Here is an 8,897-nt window from a genome sequence, read left to right on the forward strand (position 1 = left end):
AAACATTTAGGCTCAAACTACAAATTCTGTCTCATCTTCCAAGGGTAGTGGTACCAATCTCAGTTTAATTTTTGAAGTCTCTGCTATGCTGAATTTTGTCATTCCTGTGCAAACATGATGCAAGGGTGACCTCTAGACTTATTGAATTAGTGGTATCCATTTTTCAGATTTTCACTTCCTACGTTTTTTCCCACATTCTTCAGTTTATATGGAACACCTTTCCAATAATTCCAAGTTCTTCAGAATAGTGTGAATTCTATTAGAGATTTAGCCATTTATGTTTCTTCTCTGTTTTATGGTTCTGTAATTGGGTCACCCTTGGGATAGAAGTGAGAGAGAAAAGAACAAAATGATAATATCCCCCATGCAGGACACCTCTTTAAGATTTGACTCTGATCTAAAACATTACCTTTATGCACTTTTAAGAGTCCTCATATAGATTCCTTTTGTATTATGTTAAGAATGTTCTGTTGTACTCAGCAGAAGAGATCTGCTGTGGTAGCCTTATACTGCCATAGTGATACTAGAACCCAAAATCGTGCCATTTAAGGACCTCAGCCCACTATTTTGACTCAGGAATGAAACTTCAGAAACCAACTCCAGAAAAAATTCTATATAAGTGTGCAATTTTTCATATGTTGGTAAATGTACTTCAAAAAATTCATGTTACATTTTTAAAATCAATTAACCTCTATTTCTTTTCTTTAGCTTTACCATGTAATCATTTTATGAAAGGCAGAGAATAGATTTATACAGGTTAATAACATCATTCAAGTACATAAATGCAAATGCAAGATTAATTCTCAAATTTATCATCAATGTTTTAAATTCTATAACTTTATACTCTGGGTGTTGGCTACTAGCTAACTTTCTTTTGTGCTATATTTGAGCAGAGCTCAATGTTAATATATTCAGGCTTTTAAAAAGAAATTATGTATTTGTCTGTATTGGAGATACAGTTAAGATTCTTCAAAGTAACAGACAAACAATATTTTGATAAATCCTAGTAGACTAAGTTACCAATGTTGACAAAATATCACTCTATAGTTTTCTAGAAAGATATGCCATTAATTTGTCCAGTTAATCCAAAATTTCATTCTTGCTAATTTATGATCACAATTTTGACAAGTGGTGTCCACAAATACTGTATTATTACTTATAGCAGTGAATAAGTTATTCACATATTAACTCATAGGAAAATTTCTATACTTGATTTTGCATCTAAATATGACACAATGTAAAAAGGTTCTTTCCTTATCTCAAATCATCACTGTATTTTTATTTTTGAGAGAATATTGAGATAACCTTTCTTAAGATATGTATATACATTTTCTATGCATTAAATTTTTTAAAGTTTTGTCAAATATTGTTCATAATATTTATGTATTTTACATTTTAAATATATTTGTAATCTACTTGTAAATGACTTTTACAGCACAACTATTTCCATGGACTATTTTTACAGCTGACACTTCTGAAGATTCAAATAAGGTGTTGAATTAATAGTTTATACTGTATTGATCAACGATTGCTTCCGTGTTATTCATCAGTCTATGCATTGAATAAATATTTGTTGACCACCAATATATATCAGCATTTGTATATTGTGTTAAGATACAGAGAATTATCACAGTTTTGGCAGTAACTGGAATGACTTATATAAGCAGTTTGAAGTCTACTTTCTTTACAATAAATTACTTTATCTCCCAGGACAATCTTATCATCAGCAACCCAAATTTGTATACTTAATATATGACTTATATTTTGATGACCTACCATACGATAGAGGGTCTGTAGGTTTATTTAGAATAATAATTTTTAAAATAATAAAAATAAAAATAAAATCCATTAATGACATCTTTTAATATTTATATTGATTGCATTATTTTAAAGTTTAAGTGAAGATAAAGTGAATAAGAGGACATAAATTTTTGTTGAGATCATCCACTGTGCCAGTTACTGGGCTATGCTATTTACAAATGATTGAATCTTACAAAACATCCTCAGGACAGAATTTAACTGAATTTTCAGAATTTTACAAAACGCCCTCAGAATAGAAATTGTTTACCAATTTTAGAGGTAGAAAATTGTCAGGAGACAATTCTCCATGGATATGTCATGATACTATTGATATGTCTTGGATCTGTGTCCCGACTCAAATCTCATCTCAAATTGTAATCCCCATGTGTTGAGGGAGGAACGTGGTGGGAGGTGACTGGATCATGGGGGCAGTTTACTCCATGCTGTTCTTGTGATAGTGAGTTCTTGTGAGATCCGATGGTCTAAAAGTGTTTGGAAGTTCTCTCTCTCTCTCTCTCTCTCTCTCTCCCCCCTGCTGCCATGTAAGGCATGTCTTGCTCCCCCTTTCTTTTCCACCATGATTGTGAGATTCTTGAGGCCTCCACAGCCATGTGGAACTGTGATTCAATTAAGCCTCTTTCCTTTATAAACTACCCACTCTCATGTAGTTCTTTATAGCAGTGTGAAAACAGACTAATACAGAAAGTTGGTACTGAGGGAAGTGGGGCATTAATGTAAAGTTATCTGAAAATGTGAAAGAGACTTTTTAACTGGGTAACAGGCAGAGGTTGGGACAGTTTGTATGGCTCAGAAGAAAACAGGGAGATTTGGAAAAGTTTAGAACTTCCTAGATTCTGGTTGAATGGTTTTGACTAACATGTGTTAATGATATGGACAATTAAGTCCAGGCTGAGATGGTCTCAGATGGAGATGAGGAATTTATTGGGAACTGCAGTAAAGGTCACTCATGCTGTGTTTTAGCAAAGAGACTAGTGGCATTTTGTCTCTAACCTAGAGATCTGTGGAACTTTGAATTTGAGAGAGAGGATTTAGAGTATCTGGCAGAAGAAACTTCTAAGCAGCAAGGCATTCAAAATGTGACCTGGCGTTTTATGAATGCATACAGTCATATGCACTCACAATGAGATGGTCTGAAATTGGAACTTATCTTTAAAAGGGAAGTACAGTATAAAATTTTGGAAAATTTGCAGCCTGTCCATGTGGTATAAAAGGAAAAGCCATTTTCTGGGGAGAAATTAAAACCACCAATGCAGAAATTAGCATAAGTAAAGAGGAGTGAACGTTAATAGCCAAGACAATGGGAAAAATGTCTCCAGGGTGTTTTAGAGGTCTTCACTGCATCCCCCTCCCGACCCCCCACCCCTCACCACCCACCACCCATCACAGGCCCAGAAACCTAGGAGGGAAAAAATGGTTTCTTGGACTGCATTCAGGTCCACACTGCTCTGCGTAGTCTTGGGAAATGGTGCTCTGCATCCCAGTGGCTTCAGCTCCAGCTGTGGCTAAAAGGGGCCAAGGTACAGCTTAGGCCATTACTTCAGAGAGTATAATCCCTAAACCTTGGTGGCTTACACATGGTGTTAAGCCTGTGCATGCAAAGAAGACAAGAATTGAGGTTTGGGAATTTCCATCTAGATTTCAGAGAAATCTAGGGCCATCATCCTCCAGTTCCCAGAATGGTAGATCTACCAATAGTTTGCACTATGCACCCTGAAAAGCTGCAGATACTCAACACCAGCCTGTGAAAGGAGCCACAGGGGCTGCACCCTGCAGAGCCACAGGGGTGGAGCTGTCCAAGGTTATGGGGAGCACACCCCTTGCGTCCTTGTGCCTTTGATGTGAGACATGAAGTCAAAAGAGATTATTTTGAAGCTTTAAGATTTAGTGATTGTCCTGCAGGATTTCAGACTTACATGGAGCCTGTAAGCCTTTGTTTTAGCCAATTTCTCCCTTTTGGAATGGGAGCATTTACACGATGCCTGTATCCCCCATTTTATCTTGGAAGTGACCAAATTGTTTTTATTTTACAGACTCATAGGCGGAAGGAACTTGTCTTGTTTCAGATGAGACTTTGGACTTGGACTTTTGAGTTAATGCCAGAACGAGTTAAGACTTTGAGGTATTTTTGGGAAGATATGATTGTGTTTTGAAATGTGAGAGGGACATGAGATTTGGAAGGGGCCAGGGTGAAATGATATGGTTTGGCTCTATATCTTCACCCAAATCTCATCTCAAATTATAATTTCCATGTGTTGAGTGAGGGACCTTGTGGGAGGTGATTGGATTATGGGCAAGGTTTCTGTCATGCTGTTCTTGTGATAGTGAGTGAATTCTCGTAAGATCTGATGGTTTTAAAGTATTTGGCAGTCCACCTCACTCTCTTTCTCCTGCTGTGACATAAAATGTGCCTTGCTTCCCTTTCATCTTCTGCCATGATTGTGAGTTTCATGAGGTCTCTCCAGCCATGTGGAACTGTGAGTCAATTAAACCTCTTTTCTTTATAAACAACCCAGTATCAGGTAGTTATTTATAGCAGTGTGAAAGCAGACTAATACAACTGCATGAACATCCTGTGAGAAAGGCACCATCTGTCCTTTGCTCCAAAATGTTTTTTTCAAGGATTTTTGTATAGAGGAAAAGTTTGAAATGTAGATATAATACATTCCTATGGAAAAAAGTGAAGAAATTATTTTTGTCCAGTTTAATTAAAAAATAAAAATGTTTTCCTTTAGTGCAAAGTCAGGCATGTTTACTCTCATAAAAGATCTGGGAAACTCAGTGTGTCTCAGCTGTAATTGCAAACCATTACATGTGTAGCATCCATCTGATCCATAACACATTAAACCAATGGACCTTTCAGGCAAAGGAAACTGACACTCATATTTATGCTTCTTGCTGTGCTACAAGTAATAAGATCCTTTGTATCTGATCCTGGAGTTTTGTGACTTCTGTCAACCACTATGAAACCGTGGTAGGCTAAATTGTTAGCTGGCAAGAAGGGTAAAATATCTGACCCTCTATAATTCTTGATAAAAATTTGGAAATTTGGAGTGTAAGTAACTTGTCATGTCTGAATACAAGGTACACATTCTGTATAAGTACAAAATACTGCCATGTATCATAAATTACATAAACGTTGTTCTTGATATAGTCTAATATTACAGTTTTTTCAGTAACAGAAGATGAGGATTACACTTGATTTATTTATTTACATTCTGAAACTTTAGTGAAATAACTTGTGGACAGTAGGTTTTTAATATATGTCTTTCAAACATAATTGGATTTTATTAGTGTATAAACAACTGTTACATTTTTCAGTGCAGTAAAAAGAATTATGTCATAATCAGGGATGGCTTTTGGAAAATCTAAGAAACCAATGTTTATTTTTGCCATTGAGAAAAGTCTGCAGACTTTCAAGGCTATTGAGAATAGAATTTTGTCAGTTTTTTGTACAATCCTCACAAACTGCAAGAGAGACAAGAGGCAAGAGTGACAATGTGGATCAAAATTTTTCTAGCAAATATCATTCTAGTGCTTCAATGGAGCCCTGTGATCCCTTAGTTTATTTTTCTCCAACAGTCAGATGACAACTGTAAATGCAATGTAAATATAGACAGAATCATTTACACATGTGGAAAAATTGACATCAGCATCAATATCCCAGGTATTTTATTAATAAGGTAATGGATTCTTCTGGCTGCTAAGAAAGAAAATAAAATATTTTCAACCATATTATACTTGCAACAAAAACTCAGTTTACTATATATATATATATATATTTCATATATATATATATATATTTCATATATATATATATAATGTGTGCCTAGCATGACCCCAGGCCTGAATTAAAATGCCTACCTGGGAAAACATAAGGCTGCTAGGAAAATTTTCTGTGTGTTCAAGCCAACCTGATGATAGGCCCTGAGTTCCTTATCTTAGAGCTGTAAGAGTTAAAGAAAGAGGAAAAAAAAAAAACAAAACACTAAATGCAGCTTAACAGTTAATGACAAGTTTATTTTAGAAAAAAACCTGAGAGGGGCTTCTAGCTGATTTCAGTTAGGAGCACTTTCTCTTACAGGCTAAGAGTATATATTGGTTTTAAGGTGAAGGGGCTTATCACAAGCTTGGAATGTTTCTGTGTGAGGGAGAAGTTTTATGACGGCGTTGGAAAGTCGAGGATTAGACTAGTGAATTTAGTTAATTCACTAAATAAGTGAAAGTTTATGAATATTAACCCCAGGTGGCAAAGACTTTATATTTTGTTAAGACAGAAATCAGATTGAGTGTTACAGTTATTCAAGTCATAAAAGAGAATATTATCAAGGGGGTTATCAGCTGTGTAGTGATGATATATAGGTATTACATAAAGACATCTCAACCTGTTTCTTGTAATGCAGTCAAGTATTCTGGTACTAGTATATACAATAACAGAAAGATTAATATTTTGATATTTATGAGAAAAATGTTGAGGAGGAAAGTTAGGGTTCTTAGGAGGCAGCATGAATAATACTTAAGAGCCAACCTGCTTGATACAATTGATGGCTCTACCACTTATTCTCTTAGACAGCTTTTGGAGTCATTTAACTTTTGTTAGTTATACTTTTCTTTCTTAAAACTTGAATAAGTAGGGTAAGTATCTCAGATAGTTGCTAGGAGGTGTAAAAGGAAAATATCTTGGGCTCCCACAATCACGAAGCTAAAGGGAAAATTCAAGCTGGGAACTGCTTAGGGAAACCTGCCTCCCATTCTATTAAAATTTATCTCTATGCTCACTGAGATAAATGCATATCTGATTACCTGCTTTGGAAAGTCTAATTAGGTACTCATTAGAACGCAACCTTTGTCTCTCACCTGTCTGTGACCTGGAAGACCCCTCCTGGCTTTGAGTCTTCCTGCCTTTGCTTCGAGTTGTCCTGCCTTTCCAGACTGAACCAATGTACTCCTTATATATATTGATTGATGTTTCATGTCTCTCTAAAATGTGTAAAATCAAGCTGTGCCTCTACCACCTTGGTCATATGTCATCAGAACTTCCTGAGGCAGTGTCACCTGTGTGCTTTCTCAACCTTGGCAAAATAAACTTCCTTAATTGACTGAGAACTGTCTCAAATTTTCAGTGTCCACAGAGGTTTTAAGTAAAATAATCCACAAAAAGGTTCAGAACAGTCTGTGAGACTTAGTGAATATTAGCTATTATTTTTATATATTCAAATCCAAAAAAGGAGGAGAAAGGAGGAAAAGGAAGGGACAGGCAAGATGTTGTCATCTTTAAGAAATGATAAAAAGACAGAAAACCCCAAATTTCCTTTTCCTTTTTATCTCTTCATGAAAATCCTTCGGCAGATTTTCACCATTTATCTTTGGATAATTCTAAAAATTACAGAGTTACAAAGGGATTAAATGAGAGAGTTGTCCTGATTTTTAAAGAGGATAAAATATCAGATTGTAGAAACTACAGTCCACTTAGCTTAGCACTAATGCCTAGGAAATATCTGAAATTGAGTATTCAATACATCACTTTAAAGACCTAAAAAAGAAAAACCTTAAACAATGAAATGACTTACTCATTTCATTTTTTTTTTCAGCAAACATCAATAAAATTGACATGTTTGGAATAGCATGCCCAATGCTGCAGTGCTTTTGTAACGGTACTGATCCTTTCATCTTTTACATGTTTATCACGGAAGCTGCCATGTAACCATGTTGTACAAATGTTAGATCTTTTTGACCACTGTTTTATTCAATAATAAACCAATGAGCCAATCTAACCAAATGAACCTCCTTTTAACAGGGAATTAGGAGCTTGAGAGCAAAATCGTCTTTTCTCAGGTAGTTAAAGCTGTATGATGTGAAGCTGTGTGGATGAGAGTAGCAATGTTCCTCAAAGTGCACAAAAAATTGACTTTAGAGAGAACATAATGAAGCCACACACAGAGAGAAGTGTAGAGCAAATAGAAAGAGCTTGATCTTATTTAAGTCTCTGGATTTCCTGAGGCCAAGCCACATTTCTGTTTTAAATAAATATAAGTTGTAAGATTATTAAATCAGCATAAAAAGGAAAGTGTGTAGTGATGCCTAAAAACTTTATGTACAATGTGAGAAAATGTGGGTTGGATATCAAGACAGATAAGTGATTCTTTAGGTAAATGAATAATGCAGTACTGTCAAATGACAGAGAGGAGCTTTAAAGGTAGTCTGCAGGGTTTATCATTTTGTTACTTCCTGCCTAGAATGTTATCAATAATTTAGATGAATATATAAAAGACACATTTAATAAAAAGGCAAGCCAATGGACAAATTTTTAAGAACCAAAGTTACTAAAATGTTAAGTTTAATTTATGCAATGACATGTTAGGAACTAGGCTATAGACATGACATATATGATAAAATACCTGAAAGATTTGTGGAAGAGATACTTGATATTATCAATAGATTAAGAGGACAAAATCAGGACAAACTGATATATGTTATGAGGAGAAAGTTTTCATTTCAATACAAGGAAAATTTACTAACAGTAAAACTCAAAAGCTAACACTGAACAGCTTGGTTAAATTCCCATTATTAAAGTGTTCAAACCAAGCTTTTGCTTTTATTTCAGACTACAGCATAGATGAGTTTTATATTAGGTAAAAAGTTGGGTTGAAAATATCTTCAAAGATTTTATTCTGTCTTGCTTATAGACTAGGAGTTAGAATATCTGGACATGGGAAGGGATGCAGCTGGAGAGTGAATGGTGTCCCTTGGGGCTAAGTCTTGAAATGGGGAAGAAATTATCCAAAATAACAAGATGGATGATCCTGATAATAAATAAGTGACCAAAACTTAAAAATGTGCACCGATGCTGTTGAGGCAGGAGAATAGGGCCTGGAGGCAGGGAACCTAAGAACTTCCTAGAACTAAATCAAATGAAAACACTTCAGCTATGATAGGAAATAGCCTCTCTATTTACATAGGGCATACAATGAGTAAATGAATTTGTAACTTTACTTCATCCTCTTCATTAACATAGGGCATATACCAAGTAATGAATGGAAACCTCTAGAGGGTATTTAAACCCCAGAAAATTCTGTAAC

This window comes from Macaca fascicularis, chromosome X (genome assembly GCF_037993035.2).
Source record: "Macaca fascicularis isolate 582-1 chromosome X, T2T-MFA8v1.1".
Taxonomy (NCBI): domain Eukaryota; kingdom Metazoa; phylum Chordata; class Mammalia; order Primates; family Cercopithecidae; genus Macaca; species Macaca fascicularis.